Below are 12,923 nucleotides of genomic sequence, written 5' to 3' on the forward strand. Positions count from 1 at the left end.
GAGAGAGAGATGACAGAGATAGATGACATGATGGCTAGATGACAGACGTGATAGAGATAAATTAGATGATATAGATTAAATGATAGAAATAGATGAGATGATATAGATGATAGATGATAGAGATATATGTAGAAGAATAGAATAAAATAAGAAATAGAATAGAATAGAATGTAGGAATAAAGAATAGAATAGAAATTACAGATTGTAGAATAGAATAAGAATAGAATAGAATAGAATAGAATAGAATAGAATAGAATAGAATAGAATAGAATAGAATAGAATAGAATAGAATAGAATAGAATAGAATAGAATAGATCTGGAAGGGACCTTGGAGGTCTTCTAGTCCAGCCCCCTGCTCAAGCAGAAGATTATACCATCACAGACAAGTGACTATATATAAATAGATGATAGATGATTGAGATAGATTTGCATGATAAGATGACGGATGATAGCTAGATGACAGACATAATAGAGATAAATCAGATATAGATTAGATGATAGAAATAGATGAGATACGATAGAGATAGATGATAGATAGAGATGGATGGATGGATGGATGGATGGATGGATGGATGGATGGATGGATGGATGGATGGATGGATAGACAGACAGACAGACAGACAGACAGACAGACAGACAAGCTGTCTAAATTTTGGACCAACCCTTATTTACGGCCTCTTCCAGCAGAGGGAAGCCGTGACCATTTTTCTCCAGGCTGTTTTCCTAGTTCTTCCTGATGATTTCAGCTTCTTGGGGTGGGATCCGAGTTTGTTCTCGATCCTGCTGACAAAAGACATCGGCAGACGCTGCAGTTTCAGCCGAGCAGCAAGGAGGGATACGTGTGACCCCCGCAACTGAGGTTGACACAGCCGGCATTTGTAATTCTTTTTAATAGATTTGTTGTGTTCAATGTGATTAGTTCTACAGTTTGATTACGGTTTTTACGTTGTTTCTAGTTTTGATTTTCAGCTGCCCAGAGTTCACTCGTGAGATGGGTTGCTACCTAAACGCTTAAAATGAAACAAAGCAAAACGAAACTACATTTTAAAACTAATGGCTGAGATGCCTCAAGGGATACCCAATATTTTTATTTTATTTTATTTTTTTACATTTAACAGCCGATGTCTCGTGATGGCTGCAGTTTCATTTCTGGTTTCTTTTCGTGAGACTTAGACAGAGCCATCTGCAGAGAAGGGTCAAAAAAGTCAAGATGGCAGCTAATTTCTGCACTAAACCCTAACAGTCTCCCGAACCATGAGAAAAGCGGCGAATAAATTTGATAAATAAAACAAAGATGGCCCTTTTGGACCTTTGCCTTAAGCCAGGGTTTCCCAACCTTAGCAATTTTAAGATGCAGCGTGAATGGACTTCAACTCCCAGAAATCCCCAGGCAGCGTGAGTGGACTTCAACTCCCAGAATTCCCCAGCCAGCGTGAGTGGACTTCGAGAATCCCCTAGGCACTGTGAGTGGACTTCTGCTCTCAGAATTCCCCAGCCAGCATGCTGGCTGAGGAATTCTGGGAATTGAAGTCCACCCATCTTCTTCAAACTGAGAAATCCTGCCTTAGGCTATCCCACTCCAGGGACCACAATGACCAACTTGGAAATATATTCAAAAATGCTCCCGCCCTGCCTGGATGCAGTGGCCAAGGAGGGGCAAGACTTGGCTGAGCTACCGCAGAGGAGAAAGGCGATCTCGACAACCACAAACTGACCACAGCAAAAAGCTGCCATCCCTTCCCAGTGCAATGCAGAAATCACTTTCCCAAGTCAATTTGCTCTTGACTTGAGAACTTGAAACTGCAAGTTGCACCAAGCCGGTTTTCTCCCCAAGGCCCTGGGGCCAGAAGGGGGGGTGCAGCTCCTCCCCTCCTGCTTCCCCCTCCCTCTCCCCCTTCTCCTTCACTTCGCCTGTCCATCTCCTTCTAGCACTGATGATGTTCCCTATTTGGGTAATGAAATGTCTGCAAGAAAACAATGAAGCTCAGAGAGCACCAAGGATGCAGAGTCCATTTTTTTCCTCCTCCTCCTCCTCCTCCTCCTCCTCCTCCTCCTCCTCTTCCTCCTCTCCACAACCCCCCCTCCCTTCTAGCACTGATGATGTTACCTAGTTGGGTCATGCAATGCCTGCAAGAAAACAATGAAGCTCAGAGAGCACCAAGGACCCCACAGTCTCCTCCTCCTCCTCCTCCTCCTCCTCCTCTTCTTCCTCCTCCTCCTCCTCCTCCTCTTCTTCTTCTTCCTCCTCTTCCTCTTCCTCTTCCTCTTCCTCTACACAAGCCACCTCCTTTCTAGCCCTGATGACGTTCCCTAGTTGGGTCATGCAATGCCTGCAAGAAAACAATGAAGCTCAGAGAGCACCAAGGACCCCACAGTCTCCTCCTCCTCCTCCTCCTCCTCCTCCTCCTCCTCCTCCTCCTCCTCCTCCTCCTCCTCCTCCTCTCTTCTTCTTCTTCTTCTTCTTCTTCTTCTTCTTCTTCTTCTTCTTCTTCTTCTTCTTCTTCTTCTTCTTCTTCTTCTTCTTCTTCTTCCTCCTCCTCCTCCTCCTCCTCCTCTTCCTCCTCCTCCTCCCCACAAACCCCACTCCTTTCTAGCCCTGATGACGTTCCCTAGTTGGGTCATGAATCGTCTGTAAGAAAACAACCCGGCTCAGAGAGCACCCAGGACCCCCCCCCCAGTCCTCCCCTCCTCCCCTTCTTTTAAACCCTCCCTGGAGACCCGCCAGAGACCCTGAAGCCAAAGCAGCGAAAGAAGAGCGGAGGTTTGACCAGCCCTGGACGGTACGAACCCGGGGTTTGGAGGCCTTGGGGGTGGGGGGGCAGGGGAGAATCCGGTTACTCTTACCCAGCTTGCCTCGTGTGCGCGCGCCTTGCCTGCGTGTCCGTGCACGTGTTTCTAAAAACTTCTAAACAGCATCTGAGAGTTTGATTTGGGAATCCGGCGCGCCCTACAGCACTCCTCCCCTCCCTACCCGTGCTCGATCGATCGTGTGCATCGTGCGCGCGCGTGTGTTTTTTTTTTTTATTATTATTAAAAAAAATCTTGCTGCCGTTTGGAAATCCGCAAACCGCACCGCAGCCTCCAGCCGTCGGCTCTGTCGAGTGCGTGTTTGTACGTGTGCACGCGTGCGCGTGTTTTTTTTAAAAAAAACCGTGCTGGATCTGGGAAACGACGGCGCGCACACACACACACACACACACGTCCTTTCCCCCCTTCTGGCTGCTCCCACCCCCTCCCGTCCTCCCCCACTCCCCCACCCACCCACCCGGGAGCCTGGGAAAGGTTGGGGAGTGGGCGAGACGCACCTAGCCCCGAAGATCCCCGCCTTCCCTCCGTGGGCCGGCGTCGCGTCCGCCGCGGCTTTCCCCTCCCACGGGCGGAGGTGGGGCCGTCCAGCGCCTTCCCACCCCCCCCACCCACCCCCGGCTCAGCCCAGGGGCCGGACCGCTGCGGGCTTTAAAGCCGGCGTGGGGACCCCCGTCCCGGGATGGAAAAGACGATGCAGCTCGACTCGGCCAGCTCTCCCCGGCCGGGAGCGTCCCGCGTGGGCGAGACCCTCCCCGCGGGACCCTCCCCGCTCTACGCCCCGGAGCCCCGCGTGGGCGCCGCCTTGCCGTCCTGCGTGGAGGGCACCAAACCCCCTTACAGCTACATCGCCCTGATCGCCCTGGCCATCCAGAGCAGCCCCGAGCAGCGGCTGACCCTGAGCGGCATCTACCGCTTCATCACCGGCCGCTTCGCCTACTACCGAGACAATCGGCAGGGCTGGCAGAATTCCATCCGCCACAACCTCTCGCTTAACGACTGCTTCGTCAAAGTCGCCCGGGACGACCGGAAGCCCGGCAAGGGCAACTTCTGGATCTTGCACCCCGACTGCCACAACATGTTTGAGAACGGCTCCTTCCTGCGTCGCCGGCAGCGTTTCACTCGACGGAGGGGTCCCTCCGGGGCTCCCGGGGACGGCCGGGGGTCCAAGAAGGGGCCCCGGGCCGGCAGGGCCCAGCGGACTGGCCGGATGTTGGCAGGAAAGAGGATCAAGAGGGAGGAGGCTCCGCCGACAGCAGCTCCCTCCGGGAAGGAGTGCCCCAATTCCAGGCGGGCAGTGCCAGGGCCCGCGGGGGTCTTGCCCTCGAGTCCATCTGGGCAGGAGGGTCCGGATCCAGCCCTGCCTTGCCCGGAGCCCCACGTCCCCCGGAGCCAGCCCCGTGCCAAGATCAACCCTTTGGGAGCCAAGGCACCGTGTCTCCATCTGCAGGGGGCCCCGGGCCCCAAAGCTGGGCTCTGCAGCCATCCGCCGGGATTCTGTTCGCCGGGGAATCCTGGCCAGGAGAAAGGAGTCCTTCTGGATGACCTTGAGGTTGTCCCCCTTGTGGAGAGGCTGCCCTCCCCATCCAGCCCGGAGATAAATGGAAGCCTGCCGAAGGGACTCCACCCTTGCCAGGGGACCCCAAAACCTGGGCAGGAAGGCAAGGGGGTGCCTCAGGCGTTGGGCCAGCTGGTACCCAACTTCCCCGTCCTTCTGGGTCCCGGGAAAGCAGCCCAGCCCAGCCATCGGCAGCATCCCTCGCCCAGCGTCCTGCCCGCCCTTGAGGGCAACGAGGCTTACGCCAAAGCGTCGGTCCTGCCCATCTTTGGCTACCCCAACCCGGAGGCACGGGGCGGGGGCTACCAGTGTCGTCTGCAGGCCTTGAATTTCGGCATCAACGAAGCGGGACGGGGCCCCACCTTGGACCACCTTCTGACCGTGCCCCCTGCGGCCAGTTCTTCTGCTCCCGTCCAGCCCCCGTCCTTCGTGCAGCCGCCGGTGGAGCAGGAAGCTTGGCCAGGAAGCCCCTTTTCCCTCCAGGGGGGCAGCAGTTACCAGCTGGGGCTGCCCCACTGCCTCTACCGGACTCCCGGTATGTTCCTTTTTGAGTGACAGGGAGCAGCTAACCCCCCCCCCCCAATCAAGGCCCTGGAGATAGGAACTCAATGTCCATCTGAATTCTGGCAGAACGAATGGAGGGGTGGGGGGGCTGCGTGAGAGTGAAGTTCCTTCCCCCCCCCTCCTCCTTCCAGCTCGGCACTTTTATACCCTCTTGGATTTATCAAAGCTCCGGTTTTCTTTTGCTGGGATAAAAATCCATGCTCCTCTGCACAGAATCCGTGGACGTCAGCAGAAGTGGACGTCAAGCTGGCCGGGAGGCGAAAGGCGGAAAGGCAGAATAGAATAGAAGCCGGAAGGGACCTTGGAGGTCTTCTAGTCCAGCCCCCTGCTCAAGCAGGAGAACTTATACCATCTCAGACAAGTGACTGTCCAGTCTCTTCTTAAAAATCTCCAGTAATGGAGCGCCCACGATTTCTGGTGGCAAGCTGTTCCACTGGTTAATTGTCCTCCCTGTCAGGAAGTTTCTCCTTAATTCCAGGTTGCTTCTCGCCTTGATCAGTTTCCAACCGTTGTTTCTCGTCCTTTCCTCCGGTGCTTTGGAGAATAACGTGACCCCCTCCTCTGCCTTGTGGCAGCCCCTCAGATACTGGTATAACTGCTATCACGTCACCCCTATTTCTTCTTTTCTTTAAACTAGCCAAACCCAAGTCCTGCAGCCGTTCTTCGTATGTTTTAGTCTACAGGCCCGGCCGTGGCCAAATCCTGCCCTGCCTCTGATTCCAGGTTTAATCACGAGCGCTGCAACCTAGCCAGCATCTTGCAATACAGATACAAAAGGGGGGGCAGGGAGGGGGGTGTTTCAGCCCTTGGTGCAGCCTTGGAGGGGGGAAAGAACTGCCAAGGGGAACGGTTGCCAGTAAGCATTAAACTCTAGCCAGAAGAAATGAAGTTTTGGTCTTTGGGGTGATTTTTCTCCCTTACACCCCCCCACACCCCCCCTTTTTTTTCCTTTTAGGAGGAATTAAAAAGAGGGTTGCTGAGGAGGGGGCATTCTGCGTAGGGTCCGAGGCAATTTTATCTCAGATCATTTCGTTGCCCGGGGGTTTATTTTGGAGCTGGCTGTTTTGGGAGGAATGAGGTCATGGGAACGGGACGACGGCTCTCCCCGGAGGTTGGGGTGGGGGCCTAAAAGGCTTGGCCGCTCGTGGCGGGAATAGTGTGTTCTCATGCTGTAGTTTGTGTGGCGTGTTAAAGTAAGGAGGGAGGAGGCCACAGTCTTGTGTCAATGGGGAGCAGGAGCCTACATTTCCCCTGCTTTCGTATCTACAGGTAATCCTCGGGTTACGTCCAAAATTGGCACCAGAATTCCCATTGCTAAAAAAGGTGGTTGTTAAGTGAAACGGGCCTGATTTTACAATCTTTTTGCCACCGTTGTTCAGCCTGAGCAGGGGGGGTGGACTAGAAGACCTCCAGGGTCCCCTCCAAGTCTTCTATTCTGTTCTGTTCTGTTGTTCTGTTCTGTTCTGTTCTGTTCTGTTCTGTTCTGTTCTGTTCTATTTTCTATTCTATTTTCTGTTCTATTCTAATTCTGTTCTGTTCAATTCTGTTCTGTTCAATTCTATTCTGTTCTATTCTGCTCTTATTCTATTCTATATTCCAATATCAATTCTATTCTATTCTATTCTATTCTATTCTATTCTATTCTAATTCTAATTCTAATTCTAATTCTATTCTATTCTATTCTGCTCTTATTCTATTCTGTATTCCAATATCTATTCTATTCTATTCTATTCTATTCTATTCTATTCTATTCTATTCTATTCTATTCTATTCTATTCTATTCTATTCTATTCTATTCTTCTGTTCTGTTCTGTTCTAGTCTTATTTTTTCCTATTCTCTATTCTATTCTATTCTATTCTGTTTTGTTCTATATTCTATTCTATTCTATTCATCACTGTAGTTGTTAAGTGAACCGTGTGGTCATTAAATGAGTCCAGCTTTCCCCACTGACTTTGTCTGTTGGAAGCCAGCTGGGAAGATCACCAATGGCAATCACACAATCAACCCTGGCTTGCTGCGACCGTTGTAAATCCACGCCGGTTTCCAAGTGCCCAAATTTTGATCATCTGGCTGTAGTGATGCTGAAGATGGTCGTAAGGGTGAGGACCGGCACTAGGTCACTTTTTCTAGCGCAGCTGTAACTTTGAACCATTGCGAAGCAAATAATTTGTAACCTGAGGACTATCTGTATAAGGAAGAACTAAGCAACGCAAAGCCGAAGTCATCCGGTTACAGCGCAAAATCGGTGGCGTTTCTACACAAACGAGGGTAGTCCTGAGCCCAAAGTTTCTGTTGTTAAGTGAGAGATTTGTTGAGTGAATTTTGCCCCGGTTTATGACCTTCCTTGCCACAGTGAAACACCGCAGTTGTTCAGTTAGCAAGGAAGCCACACTTCGAGAAGAAGCAACTAAATTTCATTTTTAATGGGTGCCGTTGTGCCCGCAGGGGAAAAAAAATGACAATAAAGGTTATCTAATCGACTGCACTTCCCCACGGATTTTGCTCGTCAGAATGTCGCAGAAGGGGATCACGTGACCTTGGGACACAGCAACGGTCACAAATACAAGTCAGTTGCCAAGCGTCTGAGTTTTGACCACGCTTGATCATGGGGGTGCCGCAGTGGTCGTTAACCTAATCATGAGTCACGTCTTTCAGTGTTCTTGTAACTGTGAACTGCCGCTTAATGAGCTATTGTAAGTCGAGGAATCAGTTTGAACTTTATTTCCACCAGCTTAACAAGTTGTGTAAGCACATCTGACCGAGCCAGTGTAAGACTGCACGCAAATCCAGCAAAGGATTTCATGCAATTATCAGGTTAACCACGATGTGCGAACACAGCGAAGGAAGATATTAATATCAATATCAATATCAATCTTAATCTTAATATTATTAATATTAATTTCAATATCAATATTAATGTTAATGTTAACAATAATAACAATAACAATAATAATAAAGTTGGAAGGGACCTTGGAGGTCATCTAGTCCAACCCCCTAGCCAAGCAGGAGACCTTATTGCATCCCAGACAAATGGCTGTCCAGTCTCTTCTTAAAAGCCTCCAGTGATGCTTCTCTCCTTGATGAGTTTCCATCCGTTGCTTCTTGTCCTGCCTTCAGGGGCTTTGGAGAACAGCTTGACTGCCTCTTCTTTGGGGCAGCCCCTGAGATATTTGAAAGCACCATCTTATTTTAAAGGTTTAAAAAAAGAGCGAGAAACCTTGATTTTAAAACCACTCTCTGATTGAGCAACGGACAGGGAAGGTTTTTTTTTTAAAGCCAGTTAATTTCAGGCCTCAGAACAGCCTCAGGCTAAGGAAAATGTGGGTGGTGGCAACGAGGGCAGAGGAAAAGAATTTCCAAAATTAAAAGTGAACAAATGATCCTTTTATTGAAGGTTCTCTGCTTCTGGCCCTTTTAAATATAGGTAGTCCTTTAAGCTACGACCTCAGTGGAGCCCCAGATTTCTGCCATTAAACGAAACATATGTTCAGTGACTTTTGCTGCGTTTTACGACCTTCCTGGCTACGGTTGCTAAGTGAATCCTTGCAGTTGTTTACTAGCATGGTTGTTAAGTGAATCCAGCTTCCCCATGGACTTTGCTGGAAAAGGGGAATCACTTGCCCCCGCCCCGGGACGCTGCAACCGTTGTATGAACCAGTGGGCTGAGGCTCTGAATTTTGATCACCTGACTCACGGGGGTGCTGTCACAGTTGTGTGAAAAACTGTCAATAAATAACTTTTTCCAGTGCCATTGTAACTTTGAACTGTCACTGAATGGAATGTCGTAAGTTGAGGACTATGTATACTGAAGGTTCTCTGCTTCTAGCTCTTTAAAGAGCACGGGTTCACCTGCCGCTGGTGATAAGGTCTCTAAATAATATCAGATTTGCCTTATTCTGCAGATCAAATTAGACAGAGCAGTAAGCAGGCCTGTTGAGGTGGGCAATCTGGTTGCCAAACTCTTTGCAGTTGAAGGCTCCAGTTGCATCATGGTCTGTTGGAGGATGCCAACCCTAAATAGCAATAATAATAATAATAATAATAATAATAATAATAATAATAATAATAATAACAACAACAACAACAACAACAACAACAACAACAACCAGCAGCAATAATAACAATAATAAAATATACAAAGTCAGGACCCAGATTGTTGGGGGCAATTAAGCTGACTTTGTAATAATGCCGCTTGGGGGGGTGTGTGAAAGCCCTAACAATTAGGCATATACATAGAATGAAGGCTACTGCTAAGCTTGTAAGCTGCCCTGAGTCTTCGGAGAAGGGCGGGATATAAATGGAATTAAAATAAAAATAAAAATAAAAAATAAAATTGAGAAGACGGCAACAGACAGTCAGTGCCGCCTATGCAAAGATGCTGAAGAAACAGTGGACCACCCGGTAAAGCTGCTGCAAGAAGATCGCACAGACTGACTACAAGCAGCGGCATGACCAAGTAGCAACAATGGTGCACGGGAAGATCTGCAAGAAATATCATTTATTTATTTTATTTATTTATTTATTTATTTATTTATTTATTATTGGGACTTATATGCCGCCCTATCTCCCGAAGGACTCAGGGCGGCTAACAACAATAAAATACAATAATACAGAAGTTAAAAGAAAATTAAATTAATGGCCCCTGTAGAATAAATTAAAATTAAAATAATTAAAATAAGTTAAAAATTAAAAACATAATTAAAATCCCTGTCAGTCCAGGTCAACCTGATGGAAAAGGAGAGTTTTGAGGCCGCGGCGAAAGGACCGGTGATCCGGGGCCATCCGAAGCTCAAGGGGGAGTTGGTTCCACAGGGCAGGTGCCTCCACAGAGAAGGCCCTCCCCCTGGGGGTCGCCAGCCGACATTGTCTACCCGACGGTACCCTGAGGAGGCCCTCCCTGTGTGAGCGCACTGGGCGATGGGAAGTCGTCCCGGCAGCAGATGGTCCTGCAAGTATCCCGGTCCTAAGCCATGTAGGGCTTTAAAGGTAAGTACCAGCACCTTAAATCTCACCCGGAGGACAACCGGTAACCAATGCAGCTCACGCAGGAGGGGTGTAATACGGGAGTATCGGGGTGCTCCCATCACAACCCGCGCGGCCGCATTCTGCACCAGCTGAAGCCTCCGGGTGGTCTTCAAGGGCATTTGCCTGTAAGCAAGGACTGGTGGGATCATAAAATAGAGAAAGTCATAGAAAATGATAAAGTTAAACTGCTCTGGGACTTCAGAATTCAAACAGACAAGCACCTGCAACATAACACCCGGGACTTAACAATTGTCGATAAGGAAGACAAAAAAGTCTGGATAGTGGACGTGGCAGTGCCTGGAGACAGCAGAATAGACGAGAAAGAACTGGAGAAGATAACAAAATACAAAGACCTACAAATAGAAATAGAAAGACTGTGGCAAAAGCAAGCAAGGGTAGTAGTACCAATAGTAATGGGCGCCTTGGGTGCAATCCCCAAACAACTGGAGCACCACTGGAACACCATCATCGGCATTGACAAATTCGCCATCAGTCAATTGCAAAAGGCGGCCTTAGTAGGAACTGCTTCCATCCTGCGACGAGATCTGTAATACCATCCAACATCCACATCTGCCTATCCCAGGTCCTTGGGAAGGACTCGATAGGTAGACAAAAATGCCAGATCCAGTCTGAACATCTGGCTGACTGTGTGATGATCAATAATAATAGTTGGAAGGGATCTTGGAGGTCATCTAGTCCAACCCCCTGCTCAGGCAGGAAACCCTACACCATTTCAGACCAGTGGCTGTCCAGTCTCTTCTTCAAGACCTCCACTGTTGGAGCAACCACAGCTTCTGGAGGCAAGCAGTTCCACTGGTTAATTGTTCTCACTGTCAGGAAGTTTCTCCTTAGTTCTAGGTTGCTTCTCTCCTTGATGTGTAGATATCTAAATGCAGAGCATTGTTGCCAGGGGCGGGGTGTGGGTCAAAATCAGCAGAAAGCTGGAAGTTCCCCATTTCCCTATCCTGTTTGCTCAGAGCAAGGTTTCTTAGTAAAACTTAAGCTGTGTGGACTTCAACTCCCAGAATTCCCCAGCCACCCACTCAATAAAACACAGTCCATGGTGTCATGCTTGCCCAATTTTTACTGTGCCTTCATAGCAGTCTTGCCAAATTCACACACATTTTTTTTTTAAAAAAAAGCCTGATCTTTGTGATTTCGAACGTTTCTGTTCCTTTTCTCCAATTGCCGGCTTTGATTAAGGATGCTGTAATGGGAAGTTTGTACATTCGTCCAGGCTAGACTAAACATCAGATTAAGTGAGTTTAAAAGATGCCAACATTTTTAAGATGTGTGGACTTCAACTCCCAGAATTCCCCAGCCAGCATGTCTTGCTTGATGTTGTCAAGCCAAGCAGGTTGAAACTGGTTTCGGTACTTGGATGGGGCACCACAAGGAAAGCCCTAGGCTGAACAGTTGGGAAAAATATCCCGAAAGAAACTGTGGCAAATTACTGCTCCATCTTGGCCGTTTTAAACAAAAATCTATACAATTAAAAGAGACTTTATCTTACCTTCCTGGGGGTGGGCAGCAAAATTAAGGTCTTATTTATATATTTTTTCCTACCTTCAGTCTGGTTTTCTTGTAGATGTTTCATGAGCCAACTGGGTAACATCATCAGTGGTAGCACTAGTGGGGGCCAGATGTTGTTCCCTACTTGGGTCATGAAATGTCTGCAAGAAAACCACCCAGCTCAGAGAGCATCAAGGACTACACAATCCTCCTCCTCCTCTTCCTCCTCCTCCTCCTCCTCTCCACAAGCCCCCCTCCCTTCTATCACTGATGTTGTTCCCTATTTGGGTCATGAAATGTCTGCAAGAAAACCACCCAGCTCAGAGAGCCGCAAGGACCCCACAGTTATCCTCCTCCTCCTCCTCCTCCTCCTCTCTTCAAACCTCCTTCCCTTCTAACACTGACGTTCCCTAGTTGGGTCATGAAACGTCTGCAAGAAAACCACCCAGCTCAGAGAGCCGCAAGGACCCCACAGTTATCCTCCTCCTCCTCCTCCTCCTCCTCCTCCTCCTCCTCTTCCTCTTCCTCTTCTTCTTCTTCTTCCTCCTCCTCCTCCTCCTCCTCTCTTCAAACCTCCTTCCCTTCTAACACTGATGTTCCCTAGTTGGGTCATGAAACGTCTGCAAGAAAACCACCCAGCTCAGAAAGCCCCCAAGGACCACACAGTTATCCTCCTCCTCCTCCTCCTCCTCCTCTTCTTCTTCTTCTTCTTCTTCTTCTTCTTCTTCTTCTTCTTCTTCTTCTTCTTCTTCTTCTTCTTCTTCTTCTTCCTCTTCCTCCTCCTCCTCCTCCTCCTCCTCCTCTCTTCAATCCTCCTTCCCTTCTAACACTGACGTTCCCTAGTTGGGTCACGAAACGTCTGCAAGAAAACCACCCAGCTCAGAAAGCCCCCAAGGACCGCACGGATCAACCCTGAGCGCAATCGCGCTTTTCCGTGAGTCGAAGCCTCGTTGTGTGAACGCAGCTTCCAGGGTCGCGGCGCCTGGCCAGCTGACCTCCAGCCGGAGCCAAGGAGCCAAGACCCAGGCCCCCGCCCCCGCCCCCGCGGGAGGCAGACATCCCGCCCGGCTCTTTCCTCGCTTCGCTCCGGCGTAAAGACCGTGTCGGGACGGAGCCGCGGCTGGCCTCCGCTGCCTGGCCGGGGGAAGCGGGGGAAGGGGGGAGGAGAGGGGGCCGGCCCCTCCCTGGGGACGCTGGAGGAAGCCCGCCTCGATGAACTCTGCCTGGGCTGTCTGGTTCCCACACACCCGGCCCGGCCTCCCTCGCCCGAGCGCTGGGAACGCGCCGCAGCCCCCCCGAGCCAGCCCGGGCCGGGGTCGGCCAAGGGGCTGGAGGACCCGCCGCCCTCCGAGCGATTGCTCCGGCCGCTCCTAAGCCCGGGTCCTGCTAGACGGGGTCCTGGAGTTCCGACCCCAGTGGAGCCCCCAGAGTGCTGTTGCTAAGCGAGACATTGCGACA

The sequence above is a fragment of the Vipera berus genome (genome assembly GCF_964194415.1).
Source record: "Vipera berus genome assembly, chromosome: 3".
NCBI lineage: Eukaryota > Metazoa > Chordata > Lepidosauria > Squamata > Viperidae > Vipera > Vipera berus.